The sequence below is a fragment of the Pseudorca crassidens genome, chromosome 16 (assembly GCF_039906515.1).
Source record: "Pseudorca crassidens isolate mPseCra1 chromosome 16, mPseCra1.hap1, whole genome shotgun sequence".
NCBI classification, from domain to species: Eukaryota; Metazoa; Chordata; class Mammalia; order Artiodactyla; family Delphinidae; genus Pseudorca; species Pseudorca crassidens.
This window is the reverse complement of record NC_090311.1, coordinates 62,602,334-62,621,511: the sequence shown is the minus strand read 5'-3', so window position 1 is coordinate 62,621,511 and position 19,178 is coordinate 62,602,334. Positions and strand designations below refer to the sequence as shown.

General features: G+C 44.5%; 1 protein-coding gene across 1 annotated transcript in view; it reads left to right on the top strand.

The window, feature by feature from the left end:
- Positions 1–230: 230 nt before the first annotated feature.
- Positions 231–19,178, top strand: part of FAM241B (family with sequence similarity 241 member B) — a 252,848-nt gene continuing 233,900 nt past the window's right edge. The window contains exon 1 of the transcript XR_010935971.1: positions 231–328. The gene's annotated coding sequence lies outside the window, so the exon portion shown is untranslated. The remainder of the gene's footprint in view (positions 329–19,178) is intronic.

The following is a 19,178-nucleotide window of genomic DNA, read 5'->3' as shown; positions in this document are numbered from 1 at the left end:
CTTCCAAGCCCCTGCCCTGCCTACCATCCGCCTGGGGCCTGGGACGTGCACAGTAATATGGGGCTGCTGGTTCCCGGCGATGGCCTCCCACAGTCTGAGCCCTTGGAGGGAGCCTGATTTGTAATCCTGAGAGCCCAGGAAGGCAAAAAGCACGTCTCCTGGCATGGCTGCACATTGCCACTAGGTGGCGCTGCCGGCCCGCGGCTTGACGCCCAGAACGCAAACTCCACCCCCCACCCCCGCCCCACGCCGACCAGAGCCCGGGCCGGCGCTGTGGCTGCCGCCGGAGTGTGCCCTTCAGACCGTACCCCAAGGAGCGGGCCAAAAGGTGAGGCTAAAATACTATCGGTATCTGCATCTAGTAGGCACTCAATAAGTGATTGTTACTGGGAAACGGAGGCTGGATACTAACAGTAGCTTACTATTATTGACTGTCCCTAGGTGGCTGTGTGGTGTGAGGGCGTGTGTGTGGAGGGCGGAGGTACACCATGCTTAGCACATTCTAGTCTTCATCCTCGTTAGTCGTCACAGGTGCTTTATTCCCGTTTTGCGGGTGAGGAAACTGGGGCTTAGGTCGGTTCGTGGAATAGAGGGAAGAACCAGGATTTGAAGCGCTCTGCCCACATCCTGTCGGGATCACCTGTTGGTCCAGTGCCGCCTCCTCGTCCGCCTCGAGCGGGAGCCCGGGATGAAAGCCCGCTACCCTGCTCAGCCAGCACAGCCTCAGCCCCCAGCATCATGCGACCACCAGAGGGAGGCCTCGGCCTTCGGACAGCCGCAGAGGGGCCTCGAATGAGGCTGGGAGGGTGGCGGAGCAGTGGGGCAGCTGGGCCCTGGAGGGCAGCTTCTGGCTCTGGAAGGAGGATGAGCACCTCTGCCCGGCGGGTCGCCGTGGGCTGACAGGAAGCCATGCAGGTCCACTTGTTGCTCTGTGAGGGCTCCGCAGCCAGCCCTGCCCCAAGCCCTTGCCCCGGCCCTGAGCGGGCCTGAGCAGGCCGTGTGGACGAGCAACCATCGTAACATAGCGGCCACCGCACGTGTTATCTATAATATTTTCCTGATTTGGTTTGCTGTTATCCGTCTCGCCCACTGAGCCACTGACAGGCGGGATTTTGCCTGCTCCGTGCACTGCTGTCTCCCCGGCACTCAGTGCTGGTGTTGGAGCTTGGTGGGTGCTCAGTGAGCAGGCGCTGGCGGAGGGAACGGAAGTGGCCCGGAGCACGGGGTACCTGCGCTGGGCGGGGCTCCGGGACTCAGTGGGCCCCTTGTAACCCACGTGTGAACCCCAGAGGGCCAGGCTTGGCGTGTTGCCCTGCTCTGCAGGCTGTCAGCCTGGTCAAATCTTTGTACCCCAGAGGGCCTCTCTCGCCTCCTCTCCAGAGGAGCATCTAAGGGTTTCCAGGTGTGGTGGCTCAGGGGGTGGCAATGCAATGCACCTGTTGCCCTGTCATGGCTGTACCGCCCCCTCCTTCTCCCTGCTTCTTTCCTCCATCTGCCAAAGTGAACATGCCATGGCTGCCCCTCCCCCTTCCAGTATCCAGTGAAAACCCCAGTGAAATCGCTGCAAATAGAAAAATGTCTGCATCAACTTAAGAAACTAAGCCTGTGCTTGAGGCCGCTCTTGTAGCAGCTTCTAGCAAGGACTCAGGCTAAGACGCCATTAGTGAGGGCCCGGATGGGGTTTTTATGACTAGCCTTTGCTGTCCTCCCTCCAAGGTGATGCTGGAGAGCCTCTGGCAGTGGAGGCCCCTTTAGAATCATTTGGACCCTGCTGGCAGCAAAGATGGGTCTCAGAAACTGACTCGCTTGTGAAGAGGCACCCGAAGCCTCCTGCGCCATGTTGCCTGGAGAACTAGAACAGGGTCTCACACCCAGAAGGGCAACCTGCACGTGGAGAACATTGGTCAGGGCTTGGCTGGGTACCACATAGCACAACATCTTCCACCTTAGATCTGTGAGGAAGATTCCATCTGGGTCTGGGGGCCCTAAGTGGGAGCTGGGACAATCCATGCATCCAACAAAGGCCCATAGAAAGAACTCTTCATTAGAGGAAGAGTCGCCAGGGAAAAAAATGGGCCTATGAAAAAAGATGCAGCCAAGGGGAAAGGAGGACGAGAGGGCAGGAGCTGTATCTTATAATCACTGTAGCTCTAGCACCTCGCAAGACACACGCAGATGCTCAATAAACATGTCAAATGAATATGTGACTCAGAGTATAACCTTCCTCAGCAATAGATTTTACCAGCAAAGTTAGAATATTTGTACTTTAGGCTCTATATAAGGTGCAAGAGAATACAGCTTCTATTAAATGAGGGGAATTCATGGGAGGAGACAATGGTAAACAAAAAATACAGGAGCTGAGTTACAATTTGCATTGGTTGCAATAAATAGTAGACCTGAAAGTGCAAAAATCAAATGAGAGGTACAGAGGACCAGGTGGAGAGGCATTCGCAGGATGCAGAGGGAAAGGGTAAGACAAAGCATTATGAGAACAAACAGGGACAAGGGCCACAGAAACCTCATCCGAGGGACAGGCATTCTCTGCCTCCCACCAGACAGACAGACAGACAGACAGATACACACACACACACAGACACACACACACACAGACACACATACAAGGAAAGAGAGGCAGTAAAGTTATAAAGGAAGTAAATTCTTGATTAAAAAAGAAAAAGACACAGTAAAGCTGAAAATGTGCGATTATGGCACTTGTTTCACTTTCTCCAGTGCTTATAGAGAAAGTGATAATATTTATGGGTTCTCTAGGTAAAGGGAGGGGGCACCCAGGCCCTGGGCTTCGGGAACCAGAATCTCCGCTGCCCGTGGCCCACCCACATGGGTGAACCCTAGACATGCACATAGGTGCACTAGGAATGGTGACCAGGATGTCCATCACCGTGCTGTTTGTAATAGTGAAACATGGGAAACCGCCTGAGTGTTTGCCAAAAGGGAGCGAATCCCTACCAGGTGGTATGTTCTTCCAGTGGAATATTATATAGCACTTCAAGTGAAGGAATCAAAGCTCTACGTATCAGAGCTTAAGAATGCAATGTTGAATGGAAAAGCTAGCTGCATAATGATACGTAGAATACGATGTCATTGTATTTCTTTTTACTTACTTTTTTATACAGTAGGTTCTTATTAGTCATCAATTTTATACACTTCAGTGTATACATGTCAATCCCAATCGCCCAGTTCATCACACCACCATCCCCACCACCCCCCGTGGCTTTCCCCCTCTTGGTGTCCATACGTTTGTTCTTTACATCTGTGTCTCAACTTCTGCCCTGCAAACCGGTTCATCTGTACCGTTTTTCTAGGTTCCACACACATGTGTTAATATGCGATATTTGTTTTTCTCGTTCTGACTTACTTCACTCTGTATGACAGTCTCTAGATCCATTCACGTCTCAACAAATGACCCAATTTCGTTCCTTTTTGTGGCTGAGTAATATTCCATTGTATATATGTACCACCTCTTCTTTATCCATTCGTCTGTCGATGGGCATTTACGTTGCTTCCATGACCTGGCTATTGTAAATAGTGCTGCAAAACTATGTTGAATAATAGTGGTGAGAGTGGACATCCTTGTCTCATTCCTGATCTTAGAGGAAATGCTTTCAGTTTTACACCATTGAGAATGATGTTTGCTGTGAGTTTGTCATATATGGCCTTTATTATGTTGAGGTAGGTTCCCTCTATGCCCACTTTCTGGAGAGTTTTTTTTTTTTTTTTTTTTTTTGCGGTACGCGGGCCTCTCACTGTTGTGGCCTCTCCCGTTGCGGAGCACAGGCTCCGGACGCGCAGGCTCAGCGGCCATGGCTCACGGGCCCAGCCGCTCCGCGGCTTGTGGGATCTTCCCGGACCGGGGCACAAACCCGTGTCCGCTGCATCGGCAGGCGGACTCTCAACCACTGCGCCACCAGGGAAACCCTGGAGAGTTTTTATCATGAATGGGTGTTGAATTTTGTCAGAAGCTTTTTCTGCATCTATTGAGATGATCATATGGTTTTTATTCTTCAATTTGTTAATATGGTGTATCACATTGATTGATTTGCGTATACTGAAGAATCCTTGCATCCCTGGGATAAATCCCACTTGATCATGGTGTATGATCCTTTTAATATGTTGTTGGATTCTGTTTGCTAGTATTTTGTTGAGGATTTTTGCATCTATATTCATCAGTGATATTGGTCTGTAATTTTATTTTTTTGTAGTATCTTTGTCTGGTTTTGGTATCAGGGTGATGTTGGCCTCATAGAATAAGTTTGGGAGTGTTCCTTCCTCTGCAATTTTTTGGAAGAGTTTGAGAAGGACGGGTGTTAGCGCTTCTCTAAATGTTTGATAGTATTCACCTGTGAAGCCATCTGGTCCTGGACTTTTGTTTGTTGGAAGATTTTTAATCACAGTTTCAATTTCATTACTTGTGATTGGTCTCTTCATATTTTCTGTTTCTTCCTGGTTCAGTCTTCGAAGGTAATCCTTTCTAAGAATTTGTCCATTTCTTCCAGGTTGTCCATTTTATTGGCATAGAGTTGCTTGTAGTAGTCTCTTAGGATGCTTTGTATTTCTGTGGTGTCTGTTGTAACTTCTCCTTTTTCATTTCTAATTTTATTGATTTGAGTCCTCACCCTCTTTTTCTTGATGAGTCTGGCTAATGGTTTATCAATTTTGTTTATCGTCTCGAAGAACCAGCTTTTAGTTTTATTGATCTTTGCTATTGTTTTCTTTGTTTCTATTTCATTTATTTCTGCTCTGAGCTTTATGATTTCTTTCCTTCTGCTAACTTTGGGTTTTGTTTGTTCTTCTTTCTCTAGTTCCTTTAGGTGTAAGGTTAGATTATTTATTTGAGATTTTTCTTGTTTCTTGAGGTAGGCTTGTATAGCTATAAACTTCCCTCTTAAAACTGCTTTTGCTACACCCCATAGGTTTTGGATCGTCGTGTTTTCATTGTCATTTGTCTCTAGGTATTTTTTGATTTCCTCTTTGATTTCTTCAGTGATCTCTTGGTTATTTAGTAACGTATTATTTAGCCTCCATGTGTTTGTGTTTTTTATGTTTTTTTCCCCTGTAATTAATTTCTAATCTCATAGCGTTGTGGTCAGAAAAGATGCTTGATATGATTTCAATTTTCTTAAATTTACTGAGGCTTGATTTGTGACCCAAGGTGTGATCTATCCTGGAGAATGTTCCATGTGCACTTGAGAAGAAAGTTTAATCTGCTGTTTTTGGATGGAGTGTCCTATAAATATCAATTAAATCTATGTGGTCTATTGTGTCATTGAAAGCTTCTGTTTCTTTATTTATTTTCATTTTGGATGATCTGTCCACTGGTGTAAGTGAGGTGTTAAAGTCCCCCACTATTATTGTGTTACTGTCGATTTCCTCTTTAATAGCTGTTAGCAGTTGCCTTATGTATTGAGGTGCTCTTATGTTGGGTGCATATATATTTATAATTGTTATATCTTCTTCTTGGGTTGATCTCTTGATCATTATGTAGTGTCCTTCCTTGTCTCTTGTAACATTCTTTATTTTAAAGTCTATTTTATCTGATATGAGTATTGCTACTCCAGCTTTCTTTTGATTTCCATTTGCATGGAATATCTTTTTCCATCCCCTCACTTTCAGTGTGTATGTGTCCCTAGGTCTGAAGTGGGTCTCTTGTAGACAGCATATAGATGGGTCTTGTTTTTATATCCATTCAGCAAGCCTGTGTCTTTTGGTTGGAGCCTTTAATCCATTCACGTTTAAGGTGATTATCGATATGTATGTTCCTATGACCATTTTCTTAATTGTTTTGGGTTTGTTTTTTTTTTTTTTTGTGGTATGCAGGCCTCTCACTATTGTGGCCTCTTCCATTGCAGAGCACAGGCTCCAGATGCGCAGGCTCAGCGGCCATGGCTCACGGGCCCAGCCGCTCCGCGGCATGTGGGATCTTCCCAGACCGGGGCACGAACCCATGTCCCCTGCATCGGCAGGCGGACTCTCAACCACTGTGCCACCAGGGAAGCCCTTGGGTTTGTTTTTGTAGGTCCTTTTCTTCTCTTGTGTTTCCCACTTAGAGAAGTTCCTTTAGCATTTGTTGTAGAGCTGGTTTGGTGGTGCTGAATTCTCTTAGCTTTTGCTTGTCTGTAAAGCTTTTGATTTCTCCATCGAATCTGAATGAGATCCTTGCCGGGTTAGAGTAATCTTGGTTGTAGGTTCTTCCCTTTCATCACTTTAAGTATATCATGCCATTCCCTTCTGGCTTGTAGAGTTTCTGCTGAGAAGTCAGCTGTTAACCTTATGGGAGTTCCCTTGTATGTTATTTGTCGTTTTTCCCTTGCTGCTTTCAATAACTTTTCTTTGTCTTTAATTTTTGCCAATTTGATTACTATGTGTCTCGGTGTGTTTCTCCTTGGGTTTATCCTGTATGGGACTCACTGCGCTTCCTGGACTTGGGTGGCTATTTCCTTTCCCATGTTAGGGAAGTTTTCGACTGTAATCTCTTCAAATATTTTCTCGGGTCCTTTCTCTCTCTCTTCTCCTTCTGGGACCCCTATAATGCGAATGTTGTTGCGTTTAATGTTGTCCCAGAGGTCTCTCAGGCTGTCTTCATTTCTTTTCATTCTTTTTTCTTTATTCTGTTCTGCAGCAGGGAAGTCCACCATTCTGTCTTCCAGGTCACTTATCCGTTCTTCTGCCTCAGTTATTCTGCTATTGATTCCTTCTAGTGTAGTTTTCATTTCAGTTATTGTATTGTTCATCTCTGTTTGTTCTTTAATTCTTCTAGGTCTTTGTTAAACATTTCTTGCATCTTCTTGATCTTTGCCTCCATTCTTTTTCTCAGGTCCTGGATCAACTTCACTATCATTATTCTGAATTCTTTTTCTGGGAGCTTGCCTATCTCCACTTCATTTAGTTGTTTTTCTGAGGTTTTATCTTGTTCCTTCATCTGGTACATAGCCCTCTGCCTTTTCATCTTGTCTTTCTTTCAGTGAATGTGGTTTTTGTTCCACAGGCTGCAGGATTGTAGTTCTTCTTGCTTCTGCTCTGATGTCATTGTATTTATTTAAAAATGATATATTGCAGATGGATATCTATATAAGAAGTAAAAGTATAAAAATGAGGAATGGATGGAGATAGGTCAAAATCATGAGACTCTGTAAGGGGACAAGGGAAATGGGGCTGGGGACTGAATAGAATTCAATCTTATCTGTATGGTTTATTTATTTTCTTTAAAAGTTGTAAAGGGAAATGTTCAAATGTGAATATTTGTCCATTCAGGATATTGGTAGATGAAAATTTATGTTATGTTATGTCTGTATTTTTTTGGTTGGTTTTTTTTTAGTTGAAATATCGTTGATCCAGAATGTTGTGTTAGTTTCAGGTGTACATCAAAGTGATTCAGTTATATATATATATATTTTTCAGATTATTTTCCATTATAGGTTATTATAAGATATTGAATATAGTTCCCTGTGTTATACAGTAGCTCCTTGTTGCTTATCTATTTTATGTAAAGTATTTTGGATCTGTTAATCCCATACTCCTAATTTATCCCTCATTCCCCCTTTCCCCTTTGGTAACCATAAATTTGTTTTCTGTCTGCGAGTCTGTTTCTGTTTTGTTTTGTTTTTTTTAATTAACTTATTTATTTTTGGCTGTGTTGGGTCTTTGTTGCTGCGCATGCAGGCTTTCTCTAGTTGCGGCTAGCGGGGACTACTCTTCGTTGCGGTGTGCAGGCTTCTCATTGTGGTGGCTTCTCTTGCTGCAGAGCATGGGCTCTAGGTGCGCGGGCTTCAGTAGTTGTGGCTCGCGGGCTCTAGAGCACAGGCTCAGTAGTTGTGGTGCACAGGCTTAGTTGCTCCGCGGCATGTGGGATCTTCCCTGACCAGGGCAGGAGGACTCCCAACCACGACGCCACCAGGGAAGTCCCTGTTTCTGTTTTGTATATAGATTCATTTGTATTAATTTTTAGATTCCACGTATAGTGATATATTTGCCTTTCTCTCGCTGACTTACTTCAGTTAGTATGATATTCTCTAGGTCTATCCATGTTGCTGCAAATGGCAATATTTCATTCTTTTTTTTTTTTTTGGCTGAGTAATATTCCATTGTATATATGTACAACACATCTTAAACCAGTCATCTGTTGATGGGCACTTGGGTTGTTTCCATGTCTCGGCTATTGTAAATAGTGCTGCTGTGAACACTGGGGTACATGTATCTTTTCAAATTAGAGTTTTCATCTTTTCTGGTTATATGTCCAAGAGTGGGATGGCTGGATAATATGATAGCTCTATTTTTAGTTTTTTAAGGAACCTCCATACTGTTCTCCATAGTGGCTGTACCAATTTAAATTCCCACCAACAATGTAAGAGGGTTCCCTTTTCTCCACACCCTCGCTACCATTTATTGTTTGTAGACTTTTTGATGATAGCCATTCTGACAAGTGTAGGTGATACCTCATCGTGGTTTGGGTTTGCATTTCTCTAATAATTAGCAATGTTGAGTATCTTTTCATGTGCCTGTTGGCCATCTGTATGTCTTCTTTGATGAAATGTCTATTTAGGTCTTCTGCCCACTTTTTGATTAGGTTGTTTGTGGGTTTTTTTTGATATTGAGTTGTATGAGCTGTTCATATATTTTGGATATTAACCCCTTGTTGGTCGCATCGTTTGCAGATATTTTCTCCTGTAGGTTTTCTTTGCATTTTGTTGCTGGCTTCCTTTGCTGTGCAAAAGCTTTTAAGTTTGATTAGGTCCCATTTATTTATTTTTGCTTTTATTTCTTTTGCCTTGGGAGACTGATCTAAGAAAATATTGCTAAGATTTATATCTGAGAATGTTTTGCCTATGTTCTCTTCTAGAAGTTTTATGGTGTCATTTCTTATATTTAGGTGTTTAAACCATTTTGAGTTTATTTTTTGTGTATGGTGTGAGGGATATTCTTTTGCATGTGGATATCCAGTTTTCTAAAAATAAATTGCTGAAAGATTGTCCTTTCCTTACTGAATGGTCTTGCATCCTTGTGGAAAATCTATTGACTATATATGAGAGGGTTTTTTCTAGGTTCTCTACTTTATTGCATTGGTCTGTATATCTGTCCTTCTTCTAGTACTACAGTGTTATGATTACTATAGCTTTGTAGTGAGTTTTGAAATCAAGAAGTGTGAGTCCTTCAATTTCGTTCTTCTTTTTCAAGATTGTATTGTGGGGTCACTTTTCTGTACTTTTTAACTTATCAAAAGAAAAGGAACATTTGCTGTGTAAAAGCTTTTAAGTTTCATTAGGTCCCATTTGTTTATTTTTGTTTTTATTTCCATTTCTCTAGGAGGTGGGTCAAAAAGGATCTTGCTGTGATTTATGTCATAGGCTGTTCTGCCTATGTTTTCCTCTAAGAGTTTTATAGTGTCCGGTCTTACATTTAGGTTTCGAATCCATTTTGAGTTTATTTTTGTGTATGGTGTTAGGGAGTGTTCTAACATCATTCCTTTACATGTAGCTGTCCAGTTTTCCCAGCACCACTTATTGAAGAGGCTGTCTTTTCTCCATTGTATATTCTTGCCTCCTTTATCAAAGATAAGGTAACCTACGTGTCCATCAGCAGATGAATGGATAAAGAAGATGTGGCACATGTATACAATGGAATATTACTCAGCCATAAAAAGAAACAAAATTGAGTTATTTGTAGTGAGGTGGATGGACCTAGAGACTATCATACAGAGTGAAGTAAGTCAGAAAGAGAAAAACAAATACTGTATGCTAACACATATATATGGAGTGTAAAAAAAAAAAAATGTTCTGAAGAACCTAGGGGCAGGACAGGAATAAAGACGCAGATGTAGAGAATGGACTTGAGGACATGGGGGGGAGGGGGAAGGGTAAGCTGGGGCAAAGTCAGAGAGTGGCATGGACATATATACACTACTGAATGTAAAATAGATAGCTAGTGGGAAGCAGTCACATAGCATAGGGAGATCGCTCAGTGCTTTGTGTCCACCTAGAGGGGTGGAATAGGGAGGGTGGGAGGGAGACGCAAGAAGGAGGAGATATGGGGATATATGTTTATGTATAACTGATTCACTTTGTTATAAAGCAGAAACTAACACACCATTGTAAAGCAATTATACTCCAATAAAGATGTTAAAAAAAAAAAAAGAAAGAAAGAAAAGAAAAGGGACAGAGGAACTTCCCTGGCAGTCCAGTGGTTAAGACTTACGCTTCCACTGCAAGGGTCGCGGGTTTGATCTCTGGTCTGGGGACTATGATTCCGCATGCCAGCATGACCGAAAAAAAAAAAAAAAAAGAAAGAAAAGGAAAAGGAAAAGAAAAGGGACAGGGCTGATGGGTAGACTCAGAATTTACTCCTTACTAGGCAAAAATTTAAGAAGGAAATCCACAGCCTGGTGGAGGTTTTAAGTGCAAGTCATAAAGAATTCTTAAGAATAGAAGTAAAAAATAAAGCTTATCCACAAATTAACAAAGCCAGGGTGGCTTCACTTGATGGTTCAGTATTAGGAGATTTAGTTATATTGTGTCAATAGATCAAATCCAATACCCATCTCTAGAAGAAAAACTTTCTCCTCACAAAGAACATAAAACAGTCATTGGGCTTCCCTGGTGGCGCAGTGGTTGAGAGTCCGCCTGCTGATGCAAGGGACACGGGTTCGTGCCCCCGTCCGGGAAGATCCCCCATGCCGCGGAGCAACTAGGCCCGTGCGTCACAGCTACTGAGCCTGCGCTCTAGAGCCCGTGTTCCACAATAAGAGAAGCCACCGCAAGGAGAAGCACACGCACTGCAATGAAGAGTAGCCCCCGCTCGCCACAACTAGAGAAAGCTTGCGCACAGCAACAAAGACCCAATGCAGCCAAAAATAAATAAATAAATAAATTAAAGAACAAACAAACAAAAAACTATGACTTACAAACGCATCAGGTCTAGATGATTTTACAGTTGATTATGGTATCAGTAGGCATTACTAACTGCTATAACTTCCCTCCTTAAATCTTAGGGGCTTAACACAACAGAAGTTTATCTTTTACTCACATAGAGACCAAAACAGGCATTCCTCATTGGTTGTTGGCTGTTTCCCAATGGTAATTCAGGAATCCATGTTTCTTCCATCCTGTCTCCACCATCTTCAATAGATAGCTTCTGAGGTCATTGCAAAAGAAGATGGTACAAGGAGGGTGGAAAATTGGAGATTTTTCTGGCCCAGGACTGGAAGGGGTCTGCTTTTGCCCCATTCCATTAGCCAGGACTCAGTCACATGGTACCCTAACAACAAGAGAGGCTGAGAAATGTGGTCTAGTGTGGGCCCAGGAGGAAGAAATGTTGAGTTCTAACCAAATTTTTAAACAATGAAGGTTTCTGTTACTCAAACTATTCCAGATTATTAAAAAAGATCGAAAGCCTCTCCAATCCACTTTGTAAGCAAGCATGATCTTAATCATGAAACTTGATGAATATGGTACCAAATAACTATAGACCAATTTCACTTAAGAATATAAATGCAAAAATTCTGAGTATACAAAATTTAAAATTAGGAAATTTGTCAACATAAGTGAAGAATAATTTAAAAGACAAAGATCACATAATTTGATCAATAATTGCTAAAAATACTACTGATAAATTCCATAGAGATCCCTAATAACAACTCTAACATTTGTTAGAGACTGTCACTAGACATGATAAAGGCCTGGAGTGGAATAAAAATTGTTCAGGACAGGAACAATAGAGATGAAGTAAAGAGCTGATCCAGGGAAAAATGGGGTGAGGCAAACAGAGCTAGAAAATCTGAGTAAGCAGCCCACCATATTTTTAACACTGTGTAAAAACAATAGAAGAGAGATTTGTGCAGTAGTAAAAAACATCTTGAACCATACCTTCTTCATAAGGTTCAGGAAAACTAAGTTCACATAAAAACAAACAATCAAGAAATATTGAGGTCAAATCTTACTTACAAATTTATTATAAGAAAAAAGAGGGACTAAGGAGCAGAATACTGTTGCCACATCAATGAAAGCATAGCAGAAAGACAAACCTACACCGAAAAGTATCAAACTGTAACCTATTATCTCAGTGGTAAAAAATACATTAAGAAACTGATATAAAACATGAAAGAGTAACTTAAGAATTAGAAAAATATGAAATGTGATGGCAGAACTCCAGGAAAGAATTAGAAATAAAAGGAAAAACATCACTTCATAAATTAATACTAAAACAGAAGGAACATAATGAATAAAGAAAACAGATAATGTGTTAAGAGAAACAGAAATGACAAATATTGAAACAGAAAAAGAAGATCCAACATATCCCTGAAGAAGAAAACCAAAATAAGGGTGCAGAATACTTAAAACTATTACTCAAGAAAACTTTCTTGAAATAAAAAAAAGATTGGAAGCTATGTGTGGAAAAGAGTACACCACACAACTGAGTGTCAACCCAGAATGAACTATACCAAAACATACTCTAAAAAAATCACTGGATTTGAAGAAAAAGAAGAATGATCTGGTCAACTAGGCAAAAAAATCAAGTGCGTTAGAGGGAAAGAAAATTAGATTATTATCAGATCTTTAGACAGCAAAACTTTAGGACAGAAGAAAATTCAGTACCGTATTTAAGATACTCAAGGAAAGAAAATGTGAGCCAAGGATTTATATCCAGCAAAGTTGACTTTAGAGTCTTAAAGCAGAGACAAACTGTTAACAACATGCAAGAACTCAGAGAGTATTGTTCCCACGACCTCTTCCTGGGAATCTGCTAGAGAATGAGCTTCAGACAAGCGAGTGACCAGAGAGGCATCAGGTCAGCATAAGGACTGTTGGTGAATGTTAAATACATAGTTATCTGTAGAATGCAATGGCTATATAATCTGACTGGGTAATTATAGTGCAGTCTCCAAAATAACAGGGGCTGGAGGAGAATGGGAGAGTGTAACCATTTTCAATAATTATCTCAGTTGTGGTAGTGTTAGTATTGCTATTCTGATACTGTTTGTGTGCAAAGTGGGGTAAAGCAAATGAGTGTTTATGGGGTATTCTAATCTTTTCATAGCCTGGTATTGGTAACCACGTATCTCAATTCGAAAGAAAGGAGGTATAGATGTAATATACTAGAGGTTACATTAAAACTCTGTAGGGACTTCCCTGGAGGTCCAGTGGTTAAGAATCTGTGCTTCCACTGCAGGGGGCACGGGTGCTATCCCTGGTCGGGGAACTAGGATCCTGCATGCCTAGGATCCCGTATGCCGCGTGGTGCAGCCAAAAAAAAGAAGAAAAAGAATTAAAAAAAAAAAACCCTCTGTAATATTGGACTTGAATTGGAAGACCCAGAATGAACTGTTGAGGTATTTCATCTTAAAATATTTATATATTTTTATTTATATTTTCTATCCCTGCCCACTGAAAAGACCTAGAAACAACGACTTATCCAGCAGCAATGAGTATTCCTAGGAGAAATGCTAAGAAAATCCCAGATTATTAAAATGTTGTAGTGCCATTTCCCATGAAAGGAAAACAGGACTTTGGAAAAATAGAAGATTCCAGTTTGGGACAGGAAACATCTAAGATTAATCTGGAACGTCTTCTCATACCAGATAGAGAGGAAGTTATCAAGCTACTAAAGTTGTGTCCTATGGACCGAGGAGCCAACTTAAAGAGGCTTCCACTGGCCAAAGTGGGACAATTTGAGCTTCAATGAGGATAATAATGATAATGAATTCAAATCTATCAAGTGTTTAATGCATGAATTCATAAGGATAATAAAAGAAAAAACTCCACAAAACTAATTTGTCTCTTTTGGATAACAGAGAAACCATTTATTGTCTTAAAACCTGATAAATAAAGGGAAAGAAGCATTCATACTGCTTTTCTTATGTAACTAGTACTATGGAGTAACCAAATAATACATGAAAGGAGTTATTGCTTTATAAAATTATTCATTCTGATAAAATGGAATATCTGGTGTGATCTGAGGGCCTCCTCCCCACAGAACATTTTCCCCGTTAGCTTGCTCAGTAACCAAAATGCCTCCATAAGAAACCAGCCCTGGGTCCAAGGTACCAGAGCATTTGAGGGAGGCTGGCACATGCCCTGCAGAATCCACAGGCCTGGAGATACCCAGAATATGGCCCCCAGGAGAGAAAGTCTCAAATCTGGTGGATATGGTGAGCTGGGGTCAGTAAAGGAACATGCAACTGGGGAGAGGGGCTTGGGGCATCATAGTGGCCAATGAGGATGGGAGAGACCTTGAGACCAGCCTCCACCCCACTTCAGAAGAGGGTAAACCCCAGCTGCACGGTATGCAGCACCAAGGCATCAACCCGCGAATCAAGCCTGTTCAAGAACTGCTTCCACCAGGGAGCCTTTCCTGATTCCAGATTTCTCCTCTCTGGCCTCCTGCCCCTACCCCAGAGAGCTGGGCATACATGGGAGCCAGAAGGATTCTAGGACAATTGACAATGGACCAGCAATTCAGTGTTTACTGTGGTACAGTCCTAAGCATATTACTTGTTTAACTCTGCTTTAATTACTCTTTGCTGTATAACAGACCATCTGGAGATGTAGTAGCTTAATTACCTAATACACTTCCGTAGGATGACTGGGTTCAGCTAGGCAGTTCTTCTTCTGGTCTTCCTTGGAGAAGGAAGGCTCAGTTGGTGGCTCGACTGGGACACTCAGATGTTGGGATGGCTGGTCCTCGTTCCCTCTCCATGTCGTCTCAGGGCCTCTCTTCAAGTGACCTGTGTGCAGGTGGCCTCTCCTCCAGCAGGACCGCAGGACTTCTTCCATGGCAGCTCAGGGCCATGCCTTCCAAGAGGGGAAAGCAGAAGCTGCTGGTCCTCTTAAAGACTAGGATTGGGACCAGCGCAGCAACCCTCCTTCCACATCCTCTTAGTCCCAGGCCTGCCCAGGTTCAGCACTGCAGGGGGACTGTCCAGAGCTGTGGATCGTTGGCAGCCATCTTCAGAGACCAGCTACCACCAATCCATTGGCTCCTCCAACAATGCCTTGGTGGTGATTGCGATTATTTGCCCACTTTACAGACAAGGAAACAGACATAGAGAAAAAGTAGAATAAATGGAATAAAGGCATAGACACACTGCGGTGGGGTCCAGAGAGGGAAGTCTTGGCAAGTTTCCCAAAGGAGGGACACTAGACCAATGAGCAGGTGTCTTTCAGGAGAACAAGTGGCCGCAGCAGTGGGGGAGCTCTGTAGCCTTGCAGACACTGATGTATGAAGAGCACCATAGCACATGCAGGATGTAGCTGGTGGCTGAGGCACAGCGTGTGAGGAAGGGGCCAACAGTGGATGGTGCTGGAGCAGCAAGCCGGGCTAAATCATACTGTGGAATTTGGACTTGAGGGTGGTGGGAACACCGATGAGTTTCCAGGCAGGAGGTGACAATGCCGGGTCTATGTTGCTGCCCATCCCTCTGGCAGCTGTGAGGAGATGGATTGTAGGAGCAAGGTGTGGGCAGGGGAACTAGTTAGGAAGTGTATTAGTTTGGCAGGGCTGCTGTAACAAAGTACCAAATATGGGTGGCTTAGAACATTAGAAGTTTATAGTCTCACTGTTACGGAGGCTAGAAGTCTGAGGTCCAGGAGTCATGCTGCCTCTGAAGGCCTCAGGAGAGGACCTACTCCAGGCCTCGCTCCCAGCTTCTAGTAGTTGCTGGCTTGTGGCAACATAATTCTAATCTTCACAATGCATTCTCCCTGTGTGCATGCCCTTTTTATAAGGATACCACTCATGAGAGGCCCACTCTGCTTCAGTGTAACCCTCATCTTAATTAATTGCATCTGCAACAACCCTATTTCCAAATAAAGTCACATTTTGAGGTACTGAGGGGTTAGGACTTCAACATATGAATTTTTTTTGTGGGGGTGGGGTGTTAACAATTCAACCCACTAGAGGAAACTCTGGCAGTAATCCTGGCATGATCTGATGGAGGCCCAGACTATGAAAGGGGTGTGTGGACCCTGGGAGTGGAGGAAGCAAATTGTCTTAGCTCAGGCTGCCGTAACAACATCTCACACTTGGTGGCTTGAACAACAGACATTTATTTCTCACATTTCTGGAGGCTGGAACTCTGAGAGCAGGGTGTCAGCATGGTCCAGTTCTGGTGGGAACCCTCCTCCTGGCTTGCTACCACCAGTGCAAGCCACCTTTTCCCTGTGTCCTCACAGGGCTGAGAGAGGAAGCACTGGTGTCCCTTCCTTTTCTTAAAAGGACATTAATCCCATCATGAGGGCTCACCCTCTTGATCGCATCTAAACCTGATTACCTCCCAAAGGCCCCAGCTTCTAATACCATCCTGTTGGGGGTTAGGACTTCAACATGAATCTCAGAGGGACATGAACATTCAGTCCATAACAAGAATGGATTTGAAAGGTACTGGGGTCGGGGCGGGGCTTGACAGGGTTGGTGATGGCTGGATGTGGGCAGGAGGAGGAAGTGGGAGGTGAGGATGGCTCCCAGGACCCCGGCTTTTCTGAGGGGGTGAATGGTGGCCTCTTTAATAGGCTCAGGGCTGACAGAGGAGCAGGAGGTCTGTTTTGAAGCCGTTGAGTGGTTTTGGCCACAGGCTGTTCAGTCAGACTGCCTGGGTGTGAATCCTGACTCCCCCACTTACCAGCTGTGGTGACCTCGGGCAGGTCCCTTAACTTGTCTGTGCCTCCTGGGAAGTGACGGTACCTCAGTCACAGGAGTGGAGATTCCATGGAGGGCAAGCGCCCACGCAGAGGGCCAGGGCAGCCTGGACCACAGGAAGCACTCAGTCGTGTCAATCATCATCATCATTACGATGATGCAGCAAGAGAGGCTCCATGGGCAGCTGGGAGGAAAGGAATTCTGCTTCTGGAGAGAATGGTCAGCCTGAGAGTTAAAGCCTCAGCAGTAGATGAACTCACCAGGAGGAGTGTGAAGTGGGAGGAAAAGAGAAATGAGTCACAGTGAGATTGAGGCCAACTAGTCTGAGAAGGTAGAAGAACAAAGAAGGGGAGAGACTTCCAACGAAGGGAGTGGGTAACGGCATCCAATATTGAAGAGACTTGGAGGAAAATGAGGACGGAAACATGGCCCCCGAATTTAGCCAATAGAGGTTCTTGGTGACCTTGGTGAATTCAGCCTCCTGGAGGAGTTGTGAGCAAGAAATTCTTGTCACTGTGGATTGAAGAGGGCATGGCAGGGAGAGGATGCATGATGCTCTTTGAATCTAGGCTCTGAAAGGAGGGGAGCCAGAGGGCAGGTGGTAGAATGGGACACGGGCTGGAGAGCTTGAAAGCCCCTGTAAGGTGGATGAGACAAGGACATCTGTTCCTAGAAGGAGCTGGGTGTAAGATACAGGAGAGAGAAGAAATGAGCAGCAGAAGAGGACCCTTGAGGAGGAAAATGTCCCAGAGCACACAGCTGTGAAGGAGAGGAAGGGCACAGCCACTACTGCAAGATCAAATAATAGAAAAGCAACAGGGCTCACAAAACAGTCTCTCTCTCATGCTGAAGAAGTCTGGGGGAATCAGTTTTGGGCTGATTCAATGAGGTCAGGTACCCAGATTTCTTCTATCTACAGCATGACCTGACCTCCAGGCCCAAGTTTACCTCGTGACCAATATGGCTGCTTCTGTTCCAGCCATCATGTTCACATTCTGGCTAGTAAGAAAAAGGGGAAGGGATCAGAGGTCAAACCCCCAGGAAAGGGACCCAGAAACATACGGATTACTTTCCCTTTTCTCCCATTGGCCAGAACTTAGCATACAGCCACACTTACTTGCATGGGAGACTAGAAAATGCAGTCTTTATTCTGGAGGCCACATATATAGCTCACAATCCTCCTAAGATGGAAAAGGGGAGAATGGATTTGGGGGAGGATGGCTAGTCATCTTTGCCACTGGTTATAGGCATGGGGGCATAAAAGTGAGGAGATTCCAATCAGATGGCTTCTATTTCTTTCTCTCTCTCTGTGAATTACGAGGCGAGGTCCCCAGTTATGTAACGTGGTGGGAGAGTAGAACAAGGGACTTGAGGTTTTAAACTTTTCTAAGAGGAATGGGAAGCAAGGCTGCTTTGAGACAGAGAGAGGCTTGCCAAGGGGCACTGGAGGCCTGGCGGAGACTGCGCTCCGTGTATCCACAGGGGCAGCACCCTGCCTGTGGAGAGTTTACCCCAACAGCGTTCACATGCTGGAGGGGATGGCTGGCTCAAGGTCAGGGCTGTCTGAGGTGGGCTGAGGACAAGTGTCTGGGGATCTGGGCATGTGGCAAAAGATGTTAAGTGATGGACCTTGGGATCCGGGATCTGCAGTTTCCCTGCTTTCTGCCCTGTGACTGGGAGGGAAGGAGGGAGTGGGGTGGGTCTTGGAGAAGACGAGAGGAGGTCAACCGGGCTGTGTCCCAAGTTCAGGGGGAGCACTGGGAGGCCAGGAGCCTACAGCCAGCGAGTCTCCAACTTCAGAGTCGGATGGCTCTGGAGATGCCAAGCTCCAGGGTGTGGGCGGCCAAAGAGATTCAAAGGTGACCATCCTGGGCTGGGCTGAGGAACAGAGGTGCCAGGTGAAGATTCCAAGGGGTGCTGAAGTTCCCCAGAATAATGGCAGACCTTGGGTTGGAGGAGGAAGTGTGATCCAGATGCCGATGTCCTTGAAATTATGGGGTCATCAGAACATTCCATGATGGCCACGACGATGACCGTGTACCTCAAAGGGAGATAAGGTTTCGTACAAAGGGGGAAGGGCAATGATGGTTGGAAATCTCCTGAGGGCCCAGAGGAGCCAGTGCCCTCTTCCACCCAGCAGACTCCTCACTGGGGGCAGTTCAGGGTGGAGAGGCTATCCAGGAAGGCTTTGGGGGGAGGAGGGTAAATCGTGCAGGGAGATCATGGGAGAGGCCAAGTGGATGGAGAAGCTCGCAGTTGTGTCTGGTGATGAGAGGACCAGGAGGGGGGATTAGCTGGCTCCAGAGTTCCAAATGGCACTTTGGACTAAAGTGGTTTTGAATCCCAGCTGGTGGTAGTCCAGCCTCCATTCACAACCCCTGCTCCCCACTAAGACAACCCGTTCCATCTTTTCTCAGAAAGTACTTCCTTGATCTGAGTCCTCACCTGTCTCCTGGTAACTTCTGTGCTATTCCTTGAGGCCCTGGGGGACTGGACTCCAGCTGCCTAGTGTGGCCCCTCAGTGTCCCCAGATGGAG